Here is a 24,093-nt window from a genome sequence, read left to right as displayed (position 1 = left end):
TTATTTTGTTAAAGATATAGCACTCAACTAGAGGTAGGGAGAACACATTCAAATGAAGATAATAAAATTTAGTGCGTCCAGAAATTGGAGATGGCATAATTTTTATTCGGTTGATGCATTCAAATTTGTTAGTAATTCAATTTGATTCAAAGTTCTTTGCTAGATAAGATAATATTCTGTATTTTCATACATTTAATACAAATGACGATATAACACCTAGGGGAATTGTGGGAAAAACCGACACTGTGGGTAAAACCGACACCCCACAACTTTTCCTAGAAATCAAATTTTTATTCATTTCATAATGATACAATATTATTAGTACGTTTATTTAGAGCATTTGAAGAAAAATTGGATTTACGTGAGTGCGCCGAATGTCATAAAAATTAACAAAACATTCGACAGCAGCGTTCATACTCGTCTGGATGTAAAATTTCGTTGGTAGATTTTAAGGTTTTAACCGAACGAAAGCTTTTCAAATCACCCCATTTTTCAGTACCTATTATTATCGGCCTGTCCTATGATCAACTAGGTGCATTGAAGACGAGTTTGAAAAATTCAATATTTTTAATTGCTTTTATAAAAAAATGTGCGCTGTTGGGGTAAAACCGACACCCTATGGTTAGGGTAAAACCGACACCCTGTTAAGATGGTTGTGTATAGTTGCGATTCATTTCAAAATACTGGGGATCTTTGTGACACTTCAATTAGCCTATTAGAACACTATAGTATTAGCAGAAACACACAGAAATACTTTTATTGTGTTTATTTCTTGTAAGTCTCTTTAAAAATCAAAAATTGGAATTTTTGCTTATCTGATTCTAACGAAGCTTTTGCTATTTCTGCAAAAAGGTCATCAAACCGAATTTATAGTGTTCTCTTGGTTTGTCATAGACGAATTTTATCACAATGAGACAATGATATTATGTATACTCCAATAGATCGTTGATGATCAGAGTCTGAAAAATCAAATCTGAAAAAGATAGTTTTACTAAGAAGTGTGTGTGTCACTTACAAGTGAATGAATCCAATTAGCAGAACGTAGAACGCTTGAAAATCTTCTCTTATGAAATAAAATGACACTGGAGGTTGCAATGATGTGCGCAAGGATTATTTGGAAATACTCATATCAATAAATAATCCTATAGCATAAAATACTCTTATTTATAGTACTACGCTTTCGAACTTTCTTCCCCTCACTACATGATGAAGCAATAAAAAGCACATATTTGCATCATACATACTCACACTTTATTAATCAAGCATATATCTCATGTTTAATAAAGATAAAGATTTTAATAAAGTGGAGAGAAAATAAATTAAAGGGGGTGTCGATCTTACCCCTATGGGGTGTCGGTTTTACCCGCAGTGCTTACAAAAAGTCACTTTGTTTTCTAAGTTTTACAACCAATATTTTTTAATGAAATTAATTTTTTGAAGTGCTGAAAAAATTAAGTCTTGTTAAGAATTTTCTGAAGAAGAATTCTGCATAAAAATTATAATTATATTGGTTTTGTGGCAACTTAGAAAAAGTGTTAAGCTTAAGGTGTCGGTTTTAACCATAATTCCCCTAATCATGATTAAATCCGTTGGTGTTTGAAACGTACATTATGGCATTGAATTCAAGGCTACATTGTTGTGATATTGAAAACAATTGAGGTACAGCCGCCAACAAATGCATCAATTAGAATATAAAATTGTGTAAATCACCACTTTGAAATCAAAAATGATTATGATTCTATGCATCTATCAAATAGCGATTAGACAAGTCAAGGTGTCTTCACTTTGCTCCATCGATTTGTTTTAACACTTTTTATTATTACTTAGTGTAGGATAATTTATTATCAATATTTAGTATCACTTTTTACAAAAAAAAGTATGTTCCTGATGGTGAAAATAGATATAACATAAAGTAGCTCAAAGTACGTGGGAACTTTTTACACCTTTTGGTTATTTTATATCCTCTAAGTATTCCGATTGTTAACCAATTTTAAGAATTACATGAAATAAATACACAAATCATAATCTCGAACGACAGTCGACAGCAATAAAACTATCGAGCAAATACGTTCGACTCGAGTCACTTTCGAGTTAGATTGTTCTGGTTCCATAATGCCAACACTTCTCAATAATATAGTACTACTTCGAGTGAACTCGAACAAAAATTTACTTTCGAGCTCGGTTTGAAATACATAATGCGAAACAAGGTCGAGTCGATAGAATTTTGATCGAATCGAGATGCGTAATGCCACCCCAGAACTTCTGCTCGAACGGGACATCACGTTTGATCAGTTGTTCGATTGAAACACAAAGTGTGTTTAAGGGATTTGCGTCAAGCCGGCGCTAATCGATTCCGACAATAAGTTAGTGTCGGTTTCTGATGAGGCAAAGCCGAAACGCAACTGAGTATGAAATAAGGATTTGTGCCCTCAAGTGCAAAGACTGGTTTTACCAACAAATTTTCACCCTAGTGAGAAATTTTGGTTTTTACCAAATTTTCCTCCTTAGGGTGAAATATAGCATAGATTTTAGCCTTGCCTGCACGACTAAACGCACTGCATAAACCAGCAATTAGCCATCTCGCTTTTGTTCCGCCATCTCGTATTAAATGGAAGATATAAGAGATATCCTACCAGCAGCAGTAGCGATAACCTACCTCGTTCTATCAGCAGAGTAGGTAATGAAAGAATTCGACCAGAAACATTCCTTTTACATCAAGCGATGAACTGTGTAAGACATATTATGTGTGTCGAGATGAGGTCTGTGTTAGGGAAAGTGTTGCGCAAATTTGTGAAAATTGTATATGTTTTCCCTATTTTTTGCGGATTTACGGATTTTTCAAATGCGCTAATAAAATACACAGATAAATTTGATAACAAGTTTTTACTGGCAATTTTCTAAATCGATTAGTGTTCGAATCATGAAAATCCATCCACAATTAACAAAATGTAAGTGAAATCTTTGTCTGTTTTCTTGCATTTTCCCAATGGATATACAACAATACGGTTTTTTCAATAGTGTACAATTGAAATACCTATTTAAAGTTGCAATCAATTTTTAAGTTGGACTTCTCTTAATCGATTGGTATATAAATGGTGCAAATCCATCAACAATTGACAGTATTACAGTCGTTGAAAATTATGCCACATTTTCGAGACGCGGCACAGTGGGGCCGAGCCGGTCAAAACCTCCAAAATTTATTGTCGATTTTCATACCTTTTATATATATATATATATATATATATATATATATATATATATATATATATATATATATATATATATATATATATATATATATATATATATATATATATATATATATATATATATATATATATATATATATATATATATATAAATCAATGTATGTTTGTATGTATGTATGTATGTCCGCTGACTACTTCTAAACTACAAGTCCGATCTTGATGAAATTTGGCATACGTATTCTTTTCCCCAAGAAGATGTTCATGGGAATGGTTTTATTTAAAGGGGGGGGGGGTATATTGAGGTTAAGGGGGGGGGGGGGGGGTAGGTTGTTTTTTAGGCAAAGAATTATTTATATCTCCATATTTATTAGTATTTGACTTATGTATTTCTCCCACTGAGCCAATGGTTGATGGGAGTGGACCACGAAAGGGAGGGGGGGGGGAAGAGGGTTCTGAAGTAATCCTTATCTATTCATTCAATGTGATTATTAGAAATGAATTAAATTTTGACATAAGTATTCCTTCCACTAAGGAGATGGTCATGGGGTGGTTTTTGTGCACGATGGAGATGGTGAGAAGTACCTAAGCCGAGGAAAGAGAGGGGGGGGGGGTACTGAAGAATGTTTTTTAGCTATATATATATATATATATATATATATATATATATATATATATATATATATATATATATATATATATATATATATATATATATATATATATATATATATATATATATATATATATATATATATATATATATATATATATATATATATATATATATATATATATATATATATATATATATATACAGGGTGTTTGGTTCATGGTTAAGAATCTCTCGGGGGGTGATAGACTGCCATATTTGGAGAAAAAAATTGTTCTACACATACCATCGAATCTCAACCGTTACAGAGTTATTGAACTTTTTGTGTAAAAAACTTATTTGTCTTGAAATACCTCTAACTTTAAAAGTATAGTATGTATTTTAGTATTTTAAATGTTTTAGTTCCATTCGAAAGGTAAGAAAATTTCGCATTGAGTGATGCCCTCACATGTTTCAGCTAATGAGTTTAAGTAGCCTTTTCAAAGTAATTTATTGAAAATTAAACAATTTTGAACGATTTTTCGTTCATTTCTTGAAAATCCTAATAGGTAACCTCATCATTTTAATAATTCAGATTGTTAGTCTTGATGAGCTGCTTAATTCGTTCTTTGACATGATACACTTACCTTTTCTTATTTTCATGATTTTGGGTTATTCAACTTGGATATTTTTATCTCATTTTCACTAGTACCAGCTCTAATTGAAAAATTATGGCACTTATTGTACTTTTTTTTCTTTTTATTCGAAAGCCAGGAAAATTTTACAGTGAAAAATCTATTAATACTTTTCAGTTAAGTGAATTTAGTATTCTTTTAAAAGTAAACTAGTTTAAATTTAGTGCAATTATTAGCATTTTCGTTAATTTTCTTAAAATAGTAAATAATAAACATCACCATTATTATCATGGAAATAATGCATCTCAGCAAGTTCTACAGTTCTTTCTTTGACTTCATTCAATTATCTCTTTTGGTTTCGACGCAAAATCGTTTTTATCACATCGTTTCATATGGAAAAATAACGATTTCGAACCCACTACATTTGTGGCGAGCTCATGCTATGTTAACTATTAAATAGCAGCAAAATGAAAATAGATATAGACAAAGTGTCAAATAAAAAGTTATAGAAAACATTAAGGGGCATCAAATGAACAATAGTAACGATAAATTTTGTTGATTAATAATTAGAATAATTAAAAAACTCTCCAAAAAACACAAGTTTTGAGTTATTTCGTTAGTAACAAATCATTTAGTACTCTTAACTAAAAGATATTTGTACATACACTGATAGGACATTTTCTCAGCTTTCCAATGAAATCTTGTAAATAACGATATAAAGCATATTTTTTAGATTAGCGTCTTTTAAGCACTTGCAAGTCGGTTATAGTAAAAGTATAGTAATGAAATTACAAAGAAATGAGAAGAGATAGAAATATGTCGTCCAAGAACAAATTATGAATCGTCCTAAAACCCAACTTTTGGATAATGGATATTGCTATAATCATACTTCATTATTTCGAGAAAATTACCAAAAACCTCCTCAAAAACACTATATTTTAACTACTTTACAGCTAAAAGGTAATTAAAACTAATTACTTAAAAGATATGAGAACACCATTCAATAGGAAATTCTCTCACCTTTCGAATGGAACTGAAATATTTAAAATACAAAATATGCTTTTAAATTTAGAGGTATTTTAAGACAAATAAGTTTTTTACACAAAAAGTTCAATAACTCTGTAACGGTTGAGATTTGATGGTATGTGTAGAACAATTTTTTTCTCCAAATATGGCAGTCTATCACCCCCCGAGAGATTCTTAACCATGAACCAAACACCCTATATATATATATATATATATATATATATATATATATATATATATATATATATATATATATATATATATATATATATATATATATATATATATATATATATATATATATATATATATATATATATATATATATATATATATATATATATATATATATATATATATATATATATATATATATATATATATATATATATATATATATATATATATATATATATATATATATATATATATATATATATATATATATAACTTTGTTGCATGTATGTTTACTAGCACATAAATGGAATGGCAAGAATTTATTTGATAGAGATCTATTACGCGAATGACAATATAACACAGATGAATTGCATGAATTTGTCGAAAATTAAATTGAAAATTGCACTTGCGATCGCTTCATCTGAAGTTAAATCAACATTGCTAGATTATGGACGAACTGCTCTGCCCTAAAATAGCCACTAAATCTTGCGCTTGCTGAAAACGTTACTTACAATATCAATCAAAATTCGGGTGTAAGCAAAATGCTGCAAGAATGCAACACTGTTATATAGGACGAATTCACGATGACCCATAAAAGGAACTAATCGAATATTTGGTGGCGTGGTCGGCGATCTTCGTCAAATTTTTTCCGGTTGTCGACACCTACTGATGAAATCAGTTCTTGATTAAGAGGGTAGGATTATTGTTGAAAAAAATATCGTGCTCAAAAAATTCCGAGAGTGTTAGTCTATTCAGACATTTTCTATTTAACATTTAAGCAATATTTTCCTTAATGTTCTCCGCAAAATATTGAAAATTGGGTGTGTTAAAGTGAATCTTCAGGAGACACCTCGAATAAATGCAGTGTACAGCATAACTCTAAATCTACTGAACCAAATTGTTTGAAATTTTGCACAGTTCTCCTTCATATCATAACATCATTAAAGATCATAAATTTGTTCACAAAAATAAGCTTTATAAATTTTTTAAGGAAAAATTGCATTTTTAGCTGCAGAATGCTATGAAAAATTCAAATATCAAGAAAAAAATAAAAGCTTCAATCAATACCTGGGGATATGTAGAACCTTGAAAACGATTGGTCCAAAATATTTTGATTTATGATGTACACCACAAAGCAAATTTTCAACGAGATTCCTCCAGAGATTCTCTGTCACTGGCTCAATTTTCAGTATTCTGCTATGATATTTGAAGAAATATTGTTCAATTGTGCAGTGATTATATGGAAAGTGAATGAATATACCAACACTCTCTGTATCACCAAAATATTTTTTTTAAATGTGCCATTTTTTATGAATTAACTTTACCCACGTCCACAAACACTCCGTTATGTCTTCGTATCATTGGAAATATGTTTCGAAAACAGAACTTTTCACTATATGTGCATACTTTTATTGAATGATTCTTATAGACACCTTCGCAGGTTAATTCGCCAAAAAAAATTAGAGGAGAGGGAGGGTTTCTGAGGCAATATCCATCAATTACTTCAAAAATCTAAAACTTTGTTGCATGTATGTTTACTGGCACATAAATGGAATGGCAAAAATTTATTTGATAGAGATCTATTACGCGAATGACAATGTAACACAGATGAGTTGCATGAATTTGTCGAAAATTAAATTGAAAAATGCACGTGCGATCGCTTCATCTGAAGTTAAATCAACATTGCTAAATAAGACAATCTGTTGAAGAATTAATCGATTGCGTATATTGACTTCAATTTCATACATTACTCCATCCAAAATAAAATCGATTGTAATTCTGTTACGCATATAAATCTATGGATTATCGTGTTGAATTATTTAATTCAGTCGATCCACCATGCTTTCAGGAGTATTGGTTTTATATGTAACCTACCCAGCGCAAGTCTCCGTCAGACGAAGGTTTTTTTATATTTAATCGAAAGAATAAAGTTGTTTCTATGAATTTTTGCAATTTAGGAAGTTGCTTAAGGTGTAAATTGATAAAAAATATTCAAAAATTGACAATAACTTTGTTGTTTCGAGAGTTACAGATTCATCGTTGCTATAAAAAAATGTGTATCGCTTTTAACAACTATGTAGAAGACCCTTTTAATAATAAAAAGTAATCATAAAAAGTTATATTCGAAAAACTGTTTTAGGGGATCTATCCCAAGGAAATCTACATATCTTGCTACTGTTACTATATACAGCTTTAGTATCTTCAGTAAAGATTTTCACAATAATATTTTCTAGAACTTAACTGAAGACAGCGACCTTCTAGCTAAATTATTTGGGGAAATAATTCTTCTATCTCACTTTTAGGGGATTAATCACTCAATTCATTATATCAAAAGATACATCTATTTATATCCAGAAACTTCTTCGAAAAAATCCATTCTCCAAAACCAATGGTTCAGGAGTTATTGAATTTTGCTCGTGAAAACGTCGTTTTGCAACACTGTGCACCGCATGTGTTGCAATTGAAACTTTGTGTGCCTATTATATTAGTTACTGCGCAATATCGACCCACCACAACTGTGCTTTGGTTGAAAAATTTCATTTAAGCGACCATTGTAACTAGAAAATATAAAGGAGCAGATGTACTGCTACTTCGAATTCAAATGATATCAAGGGATTTCAAACGATTGTGTGTAGGAAAACGGAGCAATTAATTTAATTGTGCTCCAGATGGTCAAACTAAGAACATTGTCTATCCACGAGAAAAAATATTTGTTATTTTTAGTATTTTTAAAATATTTCGTTTAGTCCTGATGGGTGTAGCGAAGCGCACCGGGTTACAGCTAGTTTTTTTTATAAATGTACATTACCTAAAGCTGTCTTCGCCAAATTTTTGAGTCAATCGATTGAAAAATATAAGTGCTAAATTTTTTTGAACCGTGCAAAGTCTTTTTTTTTTTATTCATTTCGTTTATTTGATAGGCACAAATGCGTTAGCTTGGCGGTGCCAAATGCTTTTGTTTTTACATTTGGATATCTTAAAACTAGGAGGTTACAATGTTGAAATATTTTTTTTTACAAAGGAAAAGAAAGTTTACAGCTATCTTAAGACTAGAAATAAGATTCAATATACAAAAGAGGGCCAAAAGATTTTTTTATGAAAAAATTTAAAACAAGAGATTCACTTTGATATACAAGAGTGGGAGTAATAGTATTTTACGAAATATTTTACGGTTATCTTAAAACTAACAATATAGTTTAGTACACAAAAGGGGGGAACAAATATTTATGAGAAATTTCACAGAAATCTTAAAACTAGGGATTCAATTCTATTTACAAGATGGAGGACAAGAGTTTCAATAAAGAGTAAAAATTATAGCTATCTTAAAACTAGGAATACAGAATACTAATTTGAATTTTTTAACTAAAACTTATGCTTGATCAAGATATTCAAAGGGTGGCTTATTTCCGCATCAGTGTAGCAGCAGTTGTATCAAGGACAGGGGAGAGACAGGGAAAGAAGAGCAAAACTTGCAACTTTTGCTCGAACGGCGGGGGGGGGGGGAGGGGGATCAGCGAATCAAATTTGCGCCTCAGTATAGTAAGTCGTCGAGTACCGGATTGGCGGATGGTATTCTTCGGACCCGCGAGGAATCCTTCAAAAGTCATCGGACCTCGAGTCGCTCTCGCTTCAGTTTCCTTCTATGCAGGCGTAGTGGTAAGGGCGATGGCGGTTACATAGTGGCACTCTGGAGCTGATCGGTTCCACAAGGCAGGAGGAAACTCTAAAAACGAGAAATAAAAGAGAGGGGCTAAATTGGGATATTTATCGTTTTTATGAAGGTATAAATAAGGGACATATAGGGGAAATCACGAGTTGCCAGCATATCTCGGACTGGTACATTGGGTGGTCTACCTCGGGCCCGAAGGGATTCCTTTAACTGAGACCTGGCGTCACAATACCCGGCGCACACCCAGACAACGTGTTCGATGTCGTGATAGCCCTCGTCACAAGCGCACAGACTACTCTCCGCAAGCCCAATACGCCGCAAATGCGCATCCATGGTGTAGTGATTGGACATAAGTCGGGACATTACACGAATAAAATCCCGACCCACATCCATCCCCCCGAACCAAGGCTTCGTTGATACCTTTGGGATAATCGAATGTAGCCATCGTCCAAGTTCCCCATTGCTCCACGAGGTTTGCCAACTGTTGAGCGTCCTCTGACGACAAATACTAAAAAATTCGTTGAAGCAGATTGGTCTTTCGTATATGTCACCATTTAATGCGCCCACCTTTGCTAATGAGTCGGCCTTTTCATTGCCCGGGATAGAACAATGAGAGGGGACCCAAACAAAGGTAATCTGATAAGATTTTTCAGATAACGTACACAAGGACTCCTGTATCTTCCCCAGAAAATACGGTAATTGCTTTTTAGGCTTCACCGCACGAAGAGCCTCGATAGAGCTGAGGCTGTCCGAAACGATGAAGTAGTGATCTGTGGGCAGAGTGTCGATGATCCCAAGGGTGTACTGAATTGCAGCTAACTCTGCGACGTAAACTGAAGCGGGATCATTGAGCTTGAATGAAGCGGTGATAGTATTGTTGAAGATACCGAAGCCAGTGGACCCATCGAGATTTGATCCGTCAGTGTAAAACATTTTGTCGCAGTCGACTTCTCGGAATTTATTATAAAATATATTGGGGATCACCTGCGGGCGTATATGGTCCGGAATTCCACGAATCTCTTCCTTCATGGATGTGTCGAAGAATACAGTAGAATCAGAAGTATCTAGGAAACGGACACGGTTGGGATTGTACGAAGAAGGATTGATGCTCTGTGCCATGTAGTCGAAGTACAAGGACATAAAACGGGTTTGAGAATTAAGCTCGACGAGCCTCTCGAAGTTTTCAATTACCAACGGGTTCAGAATGTCGCATCGGATGAGCAATCGATATGAGAGTTCCCAAAATCGATTTTTTAGCGGAAGAACGCCCGCCAGCACTTCGAGACTCATCGTATGGGTCGAGTGCATGCAACCCAAGGCAATGCGCAAGCAACGATACTGGATTCTCTCCAGTTTGATGAAGTGTATGTTCGCAGCGGAGCGGAAACAGAAACACCCGTACTCCATCACCGACAATATCGTTGTTTGGTACAACCTGATCAGGTCTCCTGGGTGAGCACCCCACCATGTTCCAGTTATTGTTCGGAGAAAATTGATCCTTTGTTGGCATTTCTGTTTCAGATACCTAATGTGACATCCCCAGGTACCTTTAGAGTCGAACCAGACCCCGAGATATTTAAATGTGAAAACCTGGTTGATCGTTGCACCCATTAATAAAAGCTGGAGTTGCGCCGGCTCACGCTTCCTAGAAAAAACAACCAACTCAGTTTTCTCCGTGGAGAACTCAATACCCAGCTGAAGAGCCCAAGCAGACAAATTGTCCAAGGTATTTTGTAATGGTCCTTGCAAGTCGGCAGCTTTGGGCCCTGTAACAGAGACCACCCCGTCGTCTGCAAGTTGCCTTAGCGTGCATGAATTGGCAAGACAATCATCAATGTCATTCACGTAAAAATTGTAGAGCAGGGGACTTAGACATGAGCCCTGGGGAAGACCCATGTAGCTAAATCGCGATGTTGTTAAATCGCCATGCGAAAAGTGCATGTGCTTTTCAGACAACAGGTTTAGCAAAAAGTTATTTAAAATTGGTGAAAGACCATGCTGGTGCAGCTTCTCTGACAGAATGTTGATAGAAACTGAGTCAAAAGCCCCCTTAATATCCAAGAAGACTGATGCCATCTGCTCTCTGTTAGCATAGGCCATTTGGATTTCTGTAGAAAGCAACGCAAGGCAATCGTTCGTCCCTTTGCCTTTGCGGAAGCCAAATTGTGTATCTGACAGTAAGCCATTTGCTTCAACCCAATTGTCGAGGCGAAACATGATCATTTTCTCGAACAACTTCCGAATACAGGACAGCATTGCAATCGGCCGATACGAGTTGTGGTCGGAGGCTGGTTTTCCTGGTTTTTGGATGGCGATGACCTTCACTTGCCTCCATTCATAAGGGACAATGTTACCCTCAAGAAACTTGTTAAATAAATTCAACAGGCGCCTTTTTGCAGTGTCAGGTAGATTCTTCAGCAAGTTGAATTTGATTCTGTCTAACCCTGGGGCGTTATTGTTGCACGATAAGAGAGCAAGTGAGAACTCCACCATCGAAAACGGTGTTTCGTTCGCGGTATCGTGAGAAGACGCGGCGCGGTACGTTTTCTGTACCGGGACAGAGTCCGGACAGATCTTCTTGGCGAAAGCGAATATCCAACGGTTTGAATATTCCACGTTCTCGTTGGTACTATTATGATTACGCATACGTCGAGCCGTACCCCAAAGAGTGCTCATCGCTGTTTCTCTCGTTAACCCGTCGACGAACCGGCGCCAATAACTGCGTTTTTTGGCTTTCATTAGACTCTTCATTCGCCTTTCTAACGACGCGTACTGTTGATAGCTAGTGGGTAACCCGTCTTCCCGGAAGGCCTTATATGCAGTGGACTTTTCCGCGTACAGCTCTGAGCACTCTTTATCCCACCACAGGGTGGGAGACCGTCCATGGGTATTCGCGCTGGGTACTGGTTTAGTCTGAGCTTGATTCGCACTGTCGAGAATCAAGCCAGCCAAAAACCTGTACTCTTCCTCCGGAGGAAGTTCTTGAGTGGATTCGATTTTAACGGATATCGCGGTCGCGTAACTCTTCCAATCAATGTTCCGTGTGAGGTCATATGAGACATTGATTGTTTTCGATGGTCTTGAACCGTTAGCAATTGAAATCACGATAGGCAAATGATCGCTACCGTGAGGATCAGGGATCACCTTCCACATGCAATCTAACTGTAGCGATGTCGAGCAAAGCGATAAATCCAACGCGCTTGCGCGTGCTGGTGGTATAGGAATCCGCGTCATTTCTCCCGTGTTTAAGATGGTCATGTTGAAATTATCGCAAAGATCTTGGATTAATGTTGATCTATTATCATCATGAAGACAGCCCCATACCGTACCGTGCGAGTTAAAGTCTCCCAGAACTAGCCGCGGTGCCGGTAAGGATTCCGTGATATTACAAAGCGTTCGGTGCCCTACCGAGGCTCTAGGAGGAATGTAGATGGAAGCAATGCAAAGGTCTTTACCTTTGATTAAAACTTGACAAGCGACAATTTCAATGCCTGGTGTCGAAGGGAGGTTAATTCGGTTGAAAGAATAGCACTTTTTGATCCCCAAAAGTACTCCTCCATAGGGGTTTTCTCGATCCAGACGAATTATATTAAAGTCGTGGAAGTTGAGATTTATATCGGAAGTTAACCAAGTTTCACATAATGCGAAAGCATCACATTTTAAACTATTTAGTAAAAATTTAAAGGAATCGATTTTCGGGAGGATACTTCTGCTGTTCCACTGTAGAACAGTGATCGAATCGGTGACCTCGTTCGATGACTTAGCCATCGAAGGATACGATCGCTGCAAGGAGGGGCCATTTAGTAGTCAACTGCTTCAAAAATGTTTGCACTATAGGGAGAAAACGTATCAGAAGGCTTTTAAGAGGATCAGTAACATTGAAAGCTGTGAAAATTAAGTCCACTATGTCAGAAAATTTCATTAGTCCGCTACTGGACTGAGTATCTGTTTGAAAAAAGGGGACACTTGGGGTTTTTGGTGTCCCTGGAAGTGGTGGGTACTCCTTGTTAGAATTAATATTTCCAAGTCCTGGAGCAAATTGCTTCGGCTTTTGTGCATCACTTCCGTTGGATTTATTGGTTGTAGATGGCGCACTCTGAGTGGACGACACCTTGGCACCCTTACGGGGCAATGTAGGGGAGGCTGGATTTCTCCTCTTCCTGGATTCCCCTGGGTTAACCAAAGATGTTCCCTCTCGTGGGTCGTCAGATTCTTGCTCAACGTTAGCCAAACCAGCATAGGGATTTTCGGACAGGACAGATGGCGAAGCATTCTTTAGCATTTCTGCATAAGAACGCCTTGAGCGTTCCTTAAGGGAGCGCTTAATTTTATCCCCGCGCTGCTTGTACGCAGGGCATGATTTAAGAGCATGTGAAGGGCCCCCGCAGCAAATACACTTTTCAGTTTCTTTGTCGCAAGAGTCATCCTCATGCTCTCCTTCGCATTTGCCGCATCGTTTCTTATTTCCACAATATGTGGCTGTGTGGCCCAACTGCTTGCAATTGCTGCAGCTCATGACCCGCGGTACAAACAGGCGAACTGGTAGGCGAACCCTGTCAAGGAGGATGTAGTTGGGAAGAGAGGACCCGGCGAATGTCACCCGAAGCGAGCCTGATAGAGAGTAGGTAGTCTTACCTCCCTCGGTGTTTGCGGTATACAATTGTTTGCATTCTAAGATCTTAATCTGTTCAAGAGAGGGGTCCTTAAAGCAGCCAACCCCGTGCTCCAACAGTTCTTCGCATTTCAGGCCCGGTTCGGACACTACCCCATCGATTTCACAGGCCACACAAGGCACGTACGCTTTAAATTCCCGCGTAAAGCGCTCACAGCAAGCAATCGCGTTTGCCTGCCCGAGATCATTCACTAGAACACGTATCTTGTTTGCCCGAACACGTGTTATCTGAGTTACGGCCGGGTAATTAGCAGTCAGATCTCGAGAAAGTTTTAAAATATTAACCGGTTTCTCTCCGGTCCGAAAATATACCACCCATGGCCCAGAGGAACCTTCTGGGTACTGCTTTATACGGGGAGCAATGCGAGTAATAGGGGGATCAGGGACTTCCATGATTACATCAGATGGTATTTCGCCCTCGGCCATTTAAGCAGGGCAGAGCGTTATATAAACGGGAATGTGTCTTATTATTTAATTACAAGGTAGAGTAAAAGTAGGGAAAAGGAAAGAAAGCAAACGAGGGAAAAAAAATAAAGCAAAACTTATCTGCAAACAACGTCGATTGTTCCGCACCAGCGAAAACAATGTGCTGGATTTACTTTCGGCACCAGCAGAACTGCAGCTAACGAACGAACAAAGGATGACCTTGACTCACTAAAATTTACACACCGAACACCACTGTGAAATATAACGATCCGTTCCGTTCAAAGGTTGGGAGACGTATGGCGTGCAAAGTCTTGAAAATCTGCAAGAATTTGAGTGACAAAAAGTTTTTGTTCATTTCAATTCATCTCGCTTTAATAAGTACTACAATGATAATTCAACAACACATACAGGCGTTTCTAATAGAGAATCATCTCAGGAATTCCTGAGTACCTCTGCAGGATATTAAACAGCTACTTTCAGAACCGCACACTGATCTACGAAACAATTACAGCGGGCGTTCCTCGGGGCTCTATTCTTGTCCTGACGCTATGGAATGTAGTACACGATGGAGTATTGAAGTTACACCTTCCCAGAGGTGTAACGGTTGTCAGTTTCGCGGATGATGTGGTGTTCCAAGTAGTTGGAGAATCGCTAGAAGAGGTAGAGGCATTCCACAGCGAATCGCCAGACAAAAGCCCGTGAGCAGGCTAGTTCTACCGCCAGAGACTATATCGAGTAGGTCGTGTGAAGTACCGACAGTGGGTCGCCGAGACATCAACGAGCCGGAAGCAGCGAGCTGGAGGCCACCCTCCATCCGGTATCACCGAACTGACCTCGTCAAGTAGTGGTTGATCCGTATAACCCGTCAGGGTAACAATTTAGCACTGGGTGGAAATATACCCTTTTTGTGTATACACTCCGTAGAGTGTATTTGTTTACTTAATGTTATGCTCACCGCTGTTCGATACCGTTCACATTTAGTTTGAAAATTTTTGTATAGTTTCGCCACAGAGAACAGATGTCCATCTTCATCATTCAACTTGTGTAAAAATCCCTAACGGTTTCGAAGGTAGTTCACCAGGTGCGCTACTGTCGTCATGTTTTTAAGTGGCTGAGTTCGAATGAATTGACAGCGGTTATACCCAGTCAAACAAGTTTGGAACCGGTTCGGACTTCTGAGTGAATTCAGTATAAATTCCAGCTCAAACGGTTGTTTTCTTTGCGCAAGATTCCATTGTGAATCCATTCAGGATTTCGAACTGGTTCCTGAATAGATTTGATGGATAGATGGGATAAGTTGGATTGGCAGCGCTAGTGTTTTATCGTATATTAATTCAAATGTTTACACACGTTTTATTACTATATTTGTTCGATCATGGATGTCTGTTCTCTGTGGTTTCGCGTTTGTGAACGGTTTTGTGCGTTAGGTGCAGATAGGTGTAGAAAATTTTGTTTTATGTTTGTGTATTAATAACATAGGGTTTAGTTAGGCTACCGTTCTCCTCTTGCGAAAATACGTGTACACTGGTTATGCTGCTCATCGTTGACAGCTATGCGAAAAGGCGGTTGGCGGTTTGTTATGGTCGAGAGCGGAAGGCGGCCATCGTGAAAAGACAGAAAGTGACAGACCACAGCCACGAACAGACGTTCGAAAGCTATTTTTTTCTTCAGGACCCGCCACCGTAGCAATCGGTGTGTAATCCGGGCATTTGTAGAAAAGTCCTGGTGTAGGGTCGCCAAACCGGGAAGCTAACCGCCAAGGAGCCACTCGCTTCCCCGGCTAAATAAAAAGGATCCAAGTGACACCAGTGCCGTTCTCACTGTGGAGGATCAGTCGAACGAGCCTAGCTCTCCTCCACAGTTAATCGCAAAGGAGAACGAAGCAGGGCGGACAAAGGTTCTCCCTGAGGTAGGCCACTGCGGTATTTCCCTGGGCCATTCACGGGGAGTAAGTGAATCCGGCGAAAATTCGGCAACGTCGCTAGGGAGGTTCCAACAAAGGAGCCAAGCTCACCTCCCCAGCTAAACGATAAGGACCGCTGCCGCAGCAGCCAACGAAAAACGGGAAAACTCGGCCGTTATGGTCCCAGGCAGTCGGAAGGAACCGCCCGCCTTTCCGTCCAGCAGTAGCAGAACACCAGTAGCAGCAGTGGAGAGAGTTGGAGGACAACAGAGTCGGTAAATTGTAATTTATTTTATTTTTTTGTTTACCTTTTTGTTTACATACGAAAATCCGAAATTCCGGTAGAAGCACCTAGGCCCCCCTGACAAGAAGGGTCCGCCGGGCAATCAGAACCCGAGAAGTGGACAACCACTACTTACACCCGTTTGTAGGATTTATGGGCTATCCGAGTAGATGGCGACAAAACTGAGAGCTAAATGACTCTCGCAACGGGGTTCGGTATCAGGAGAGCTTTTGAAGCTAAATGGCCAAATGACTCATGGAAGTTCTCCGTGGCGATTATCCGAATAGGTGTTCAGAGCTAAATGGCTCTAATGTATCCAGAAACTGATGCAGTAAAAGAAGAAAGCCACTTTCAGATAAATAGCTGGAAGAATGAGAAATTCAATGGATCAAGTGATACTCCGATTAAACTGCAAAAGCTTCGTGAGCAAAGCAAAAGACGAATAAATTTTGTTACCCCCCTGTCGTGTCCGGACGAACCAGTATCCGGACCTCCTCGTTCAAAATCAATCACAACTGACGAGCTTTTTCCTACTCGTTTAATTCTATCTCCTTTGAACAGTATACTCTCTCCGCTCCAACAATTTTATTTTAATATTTCTCTCTCATTCGTCTCATTCCCTACATCCTCCACTACCTCTACTCTCGTTTAGAATGTTTTATGCACATATTACAGCATCGTTCAATCCCAAATACAAATTAGGTACAACAAGAATTATCTGAACATCAGACCTGAACTCGAGACAGATACAATCAGGAATAAGTCTGCCAAAAGGAATACCGATACTCTATTGTTCTGTTAATTTGTCTTCATAATCGTCAAAACTTTCGATAAATCTAAGATTCTACTCAATGTTGCCGTACAAAACAAATTTTCGTTTGTTAAAAATCTATAACTTTGCAGATAAATCCATACTTTTGGCAATGTCTCGTCGGAGACGCTAAGCAAATGATTCAATTTCCGTTCTACACCACGACCCGCGTGTGTCAACGATCCAGAACCAGAGACCATGCATCCTAACGAAAGGAAAAGGCGATAGCTGCCAAAAATATCATACCCATTAGAAAGACCTCGCACTCTTTAGAAGTGCGATACGTAGAAATGACGCGATTTCTTTTTCGTTTTTCCGCTCCAAAAAACGACACCTCGCGTGGTTAAAAAAATCGATGCTGAAACTATAGTAAACATCCTTGCAAAACAAAATAACGATACCCATTAAATTTCTTTTTTTGCATCACACATGTGTACCAACATCAGCGATGCCAGATGTGAAGACATATTTTCATTTTGAAGACATTTTTTAGACGGTTTTTATGGAAACCTGGCTGATTTCTAGTTTAAAATCAACAACCGATAGATTTTGCCAGACAACCAGTGGCAACCCTGGATACAAACCAAATTCAACCTCGCGAAACAGAAAGGCGATTTAAATTTCATTTTTCTCGCTCCGGAAGCTCTACACCCCCTTCCAAGCCGCTTTCAATCCAACTTGTGTGGAATACCATGGCAAGCACTGTCGCAAAATGCAACAGTGATGAACCCATTTTTCGCCCACATGTGAACCATGAACAAGAACCATGCCTTGCCGGAGTCAACGCGAATTCAATTTCTCGAACTAAGGGCAACGAGAATTCCGTTCCGTCTCGCATTTTTCTAGCTTCGAAAACTCTACTTCCTTTGTTCAAATGAACCGGTACCGAAACTCTAGCAACCACACTTGCAAAATGAAATGGCGATAGCGATTTCATTGTGATGCGTAAAAAAGCAGAAACCTTGCTAAAATGTGCCAGCCCATTTTAATCTTGCGTTACGTGAATTTAATTTCACATTTTATTCGCTCCGAAAGCTATACAGCTACACCAACTTGTGTCGAAACACCCCAAAAGGAACACAGCAGGCACCGTCGCAAAATGAAACGGCGATACCATTTTTTCTTCACAGATGTGGGATAGGAGAAAATAGGTGCGTTCTTAAATCCACCAGCAACTCATCGGTATTTTGATGACTTTTTGTTGCGGGAGAGTAAAGCGACGCGCTGTGACACCAATGTGCAACATAAACAAAGCTTGATTATGTTGCGCGAGAGAGAGATCATCACATCAGACAGCTCAACAATCCATTGTACGGTGAGGGCCGATGATTTGGTCAACAAACGGCATCGAGAGGAAAGAGACTTTTAACGTACACATACCAATACACCAGTTATTTTGCATGCGCTAGTATTGAATTGCTGGTGAATAAGTTTCACTTCTGTGATTACCACTGCGTGTCAGTCGAGTGAGCAGTTTAGAAAGTGATTGGACTTGCGCCTGTCATTTTTTCCTATTTTCGGCTTATGCAACTTATACGCATCTTATGTACATTTTAGTTAATAAATTGCTTATCCTAAACACTAGTTGCGCACGCTGAAAATAGGAGAATAAACATAGAACAAGTTCACTATCTCGCTTTTCAATTGCAATCAGAATACTCTTTCTTTATGGACTATACTTTAAGGCTCAAGTTACCTCAAGGCTTGGTAGTATGCGTAAGAAAAATTGTGTTCAGCTTTGCCACCAGATTATCCATTTAAACCTTTTCAAAACTCTAAAAGAAGAATATCAGTCGATTTATTAGGCCATCACGATTCAATTCATGCAAAATACCTGCTGGAAAAACCATCGGCTTAGCTGGATGGTGCTTTTGAAAAAGTGGCTGTGATTTTTTATCACACTACCACACCGAGCTGGGGTACGCAACACAACTGCGCAATGAAAAAACCACAGCCACTTTTTCAAAAGCACCATTTAGCTAAGCCGATGGTTTTTCCAGCAGGTATTTTGCATGAATTGAATCGTGATGACCTAATAAATCGACTGATATTCTTCTTTTAGAGTTTTGAAAAGGTTTAAATGGATAATCTGGTGGCAAAGCTGAACACAATTTTTCTTACGCATACTACCAAGCGTTCAATTCTAACACATGCTTAAAAAAGGTAACTTGAACCTTAAATGCATTTTTCAGCTTCCTACAGCTAATTATGTAGCTATTTGAGTGTTTTTCCTGTTGGGTCTACTAAAAAGGTCTATATGTACTCGTCTCGATGCTTCAGGCATTAATTGAGATGAAACCAAAACTGCTATTAGCATTTATAATTTAAGTTTGATTCGGTGGTAAGTAGTTTCTTCAAAATCGTCCGTGCTTTTGAAGATTCAACATTTGAATATCTCATCTTCAGTTCGGTGTTTTCCGCACAGCTGAACGGTCAGTTAATTTTTTCAATTGATAGTTCAGCAACGTGGCTTCAATTTACTGATTTTCAGTAATATATTTTCCGAGTTTCAGCAAAATAAACGTCACTTGTACTTAGATCTTGGTTAGCACGGCTGCATAAAACTTGGTAAAAAGTTGCGGAAAAAGTGAGAGTCGGTAGAACAGAATTAGTGGTGTAGCTTCCAATCTGCTTATTTCGTTGACGTTGGAAAATGCCTGTATATTTTTATGAAAATATAAGGTAATGAGCAGATTTTCTCCTTGTTTCTATTATCACCCTACCTGTTAGATCAGAAAAGCACCTAAGCCTAAACAAACAGTATATTTGCTGTTGGAAAATAATTCAAACAATAATACGTTCAATGTTGCTGATGTATACCAATCACTTAAGGGACCATAGATGTTTTTCTACGTTTTCTGACCCGTCTTAAAAAAATCATCGAACACGAGAATGTAAAATATATTGAGGTCTCTTGCGTAGTTAAAACAAACTTTAGTGTTTAAATACAATATTTAGCGACATGCAAAAACTGCTTTACTGCCCCTCTTCGGTACCTTGAAATTTTTTAGGCAAAACAGATAAAAAGCGCAATAGTTGCAATGCTATTTTGAAAATACTTTCGAGAGTCCACAGAGTTCCAGAACAAAGAATAAGCCAGCGGTCACTGCTTGATGAATGTAAAATTCACAAATTTTACATTAAATGCGGTGTTGTTTTTGTCGAAAGGATTTTTTTAACTTAGATTGGAACGATTTGGAATTTGAATTCGAGTTTGTGTAAAATTGGTCAATTAATATTCTAGAACTTATATGGACCTTAATCCAGTCACAAAATATCAAAATTTTTAAAAAATGGGTTTTTTCGCAATTTAAATTTTTGTCATAAATTTTTGTTTTTTTGAAAAATGACACAATATTTTTTTCAGTGCATATTTTTTTCGGACAGAAGTATTCATTCCCTGTAACTTGTTCTCAGATAGTTTTGCTGTATAAAATACAGTAATCGAACAAAAAAAATTTGAAATTCATACACGTAGAAACGTTTACGCCCTTTTGAAAAATTACTCTTGTATCAAAATATTCCAATTGCCAGAGAATATCATGGAGATTCATACAGCGAACACACGTGCAAAGTTTCGTTCGAATCGACGATGGTCATATTTTGCGGTCGGCCGGTTTCTCATGGAATCCATTAATGTCTGAACCACGTAGTTTTCAAAAAACCAACCTCATCCCAGAAGCTAACAATCAGAATCCTAAGCAAATTTAATGCGTTAAATTATGCTATTGAGCCTTTCACTTCAAACTAATTTCAATCGGATCGCCCACAGACATTGTCCCAGTTGAGTAGTTTATGTTGTTTCTGTTTACGTTATATGATAGGGTCCGCTTCTTCATGACGGCACATAGATGTCCTAACCCTAAAATAACCTCATACCAATAAATTACATCCGGAATGAGATTCAGAATATGGGTTGATTTTTGCTGGAATTCCAACCGAATGCAGCAATCCATCCTGAATAAATCGGTTTTCGAATCGATTGGTACATTTGCTCATAAATTCTAAAAGAAAACATTCCGATTGTGATGAGTTGGGAATCTACTGTCAGAACGAGTGAAACAGAGAGTTATGGGAGAGTTTCAACTTTTCTTGGTGGAAACTAATGGGTAAAATGTATGGGCGCAAACAGTTTTTCTAGATTTTATTTGAAAATTTTCAAGTAAGTATCTCAATAAACTTCTACAAACTGGATGATGCAGAAAAATATGGAACATATTTTTCTGCATCAAATGTGTATCCATTTTACAACTACAATATTATAGTTTCTCCAAAATCCCAAGTTTTAAAATCTTTCCCATACATTTAAATTAACGTTAGCCACCACCAAAGCAGCGCCATCTCTTAAATATTTTCATGGAAGTATTATCTAATTCGTTGAATTGAATCAATTGATTTATATAATTCGGGAAAAGCCTTAAAATTTCTAGTACATTTCATATCATTCTAATTTATGCAAGTTACAAAAGAGAGCTTTAGATAAAACATGAGTTTTTTTTTGCAGTTCCTAATGCCCAAGCAATGATTAAATTTCATTACATATTGTTGCTGTTTATGGTTTCAATTTCGAAAGAAATTCATGCACACATCGGTGGAGAGATGGTAAGTGTAAACCATTGACATACCTTCATAATCACATGTGATAAAATATACATATATATCATCTATTCACAGAGATCGTTTACAATCGATTACGACCACGATACATTCTTGATGAATGGCAAACCATTTCGTTTCATATCAGGATCATTTCACTACTTTCGTGCTCTTCCTGGCTCCTGGCGACACATATTGCGCTCAATGCGAGCAGCTGGACTAAACGCAGTAATGACGTAATGTGTAAAATTGATGATTTTTGCAAGTAGTAGTAGCATAGTAGCACATGAGTCAAAATTTATCAAACGTGCCTCCCAAATTAGGTGAATGTGCAATTTCGATTGAATAACCATTTTGCCGGTAGTATTTGGTATTGTAAAATCAAAAATTGACGATAATATTGACATTTGAAGTTTTTATCCCGACACAACATTTTTTTCAGTGCATATTTTTTTCGGACAGAAGTATTCATTCCCTGTAACTTGTTCTCAGATAGTTTTGCTGTATAAAATACAGTAACCGAACAAAAAAAAATTGAAATTCATGCACGTAGAAACGTTTACGCCCTTTTGAAAAATTACTCTTGTATCAAAATATTCCAATTGTCAGAGAATATCATGGAGATTCATACAGCGAACACACCTGCAAAGTTTCGTTCGAATCGACGATGGTCATATTTTGCGGTCGGCCGGTTTCTCATGGAATCCATTAATGTCTGAACCACGTAGTTTTCAAAAAACCAACCTCATCCCAGAAGCTAACAATCAGAATCCTAAGCAAATTTAATGCGTTAAATTGTGCTATTGAGCCTTTCACTTCAAACTAATTTCGATCGGTTCGCCCACAGACATTGTCCCAGTTGAGTAGTTTATGTTGTTTCTGTTTACGTTATATGATAGGGTCCGCTTCTTCATGACGGCACATAGATGTCCTAACCCTAAAATAACCTCATACCAATAAATTACATCCGGAATGAGATTCAGAATATGGGCTGATTTTTGCTGGAATTCCAACCGAATGCAGCAATCCATCCTGAATAAATCGGTTTTCGAATCGATTGGTACATTTGCGCATAAATTCTAAAAGAAAACATTCCGATTGTGATGAGTTGGGAATCTACTGTCCAGTGGCGGCGCGAGGTGTTTTGACGCTCGGGGCCAAAAATTAAATTTGCCGCCCCTTTTATAATAAATTTTTAAAAGAGTTCGATTTTTTTCCAACTTATATGAAACAAATATGATAAAAGTATTAGAAAATGTCTACATAAAAATGAACTTTTTCACATTTTATTGTCAATATTTTTTCATGGCGGTAGTGCTGCGCATAAATGCCCTTGCGAAAGGTGGCGCTACGACTCCGCTCACCTGTTCGCTCCACGCTATTGGTAGATCCTCTATAAAATATAAGATATTAGTTATAACTACCCTAAATATAAAATCAAAGTATGAAATTTAAGTGCAAGAATTATTTTAATATTATACAAAGACAAAAAAAATCGCGAAGTTACTAAAAAGTTTCTATTGAATACATCAGAATAATTTTAAAAAAATTGACGTGTTTTCAAAACTTACATATTGAAAAACACTGATCAAAGAATGAGACAAATCATTTTAAAATATAATTCCTGTGAATTACTGGCGATCAACCATGTCTTTTTTTTTAATTCTCTAGCTAAACGATCAGAGAAACTTTATATACCTTTAACCCCATTAAACCCATTTCTATCTATAACAATAAGTTTTGGCTAAAGCAAGACTAGCTTATAAAATTAATTATTGAGATTATTAAATTTCATTTGAGCACTACCATATATACGTATTATTCGTAGAACTGAAGTAATTGCAATTGCTCTGGCTAAATACCGCCAAGGACAGTTTCTGTTAAGGGCGTAACATAAATTTTTGATTAATTTATGATGACTCGAAATATTATTGAAAACTGATAAACCCTATCAATTTAGGCTGTCTTCGACTACTTTTTCCATACAATTTGATTATTGTAAATATTCTAGGGGAATTGTATTGAGCATCGGATGGTAAATTTTGAGTAGCTTGCAGCACTGCGAAAGAAGAACCTTTTTCATGCTCCTTGATCCC

The 24,093-nt window shown here is 37.3% G+C and overlaps 1 long non-coding RNA gene across 1 annotated transcript in view; it reads left to right on the top strand.

Annotated features, from left to right (window-relative positions):
- LOC131677998 (uncharacterized) overlaps positions 1–22,427 on the top strand; it is a 75,272-nt gene extending 52,845 nt beyond the window's left edge. The window contains exons 2-3 of the long non-coding RNA XR_009303521.1: positions 21,906–22,003; positions 22,076–22,427. This is a non-coding gene — a long non-coding RNA (uncharacterized LOC131677998). The remainder of the gene's footprint in view (positions 1–21,905; positions 22,004–22,075) is intronic.
- Positions 22,428–24,093: the final 1,666 nt, after the last annotated feature.

This window comes from Topomyia yanbarensis, chromosome 1 (assembly GCF_030247195.1).
Source record: "Topomyia yanbarensis strain Yona2022 chromosome 1, ASM3024719v1, whole genome shotgun sequence".
NCBI classification, from domain to species: domain Eukaryota; kingdom Metazoa; phylum Arthropoda; class Insecta; order Diptera; family Culicidae; genus Topomyia; species Topomyia yanbarensis.
The sequence above is the reverse complement of the archived record's forward strand: the minus strand, read 5'-3'. Positions and strand labels throughout refer to the sequence as shown.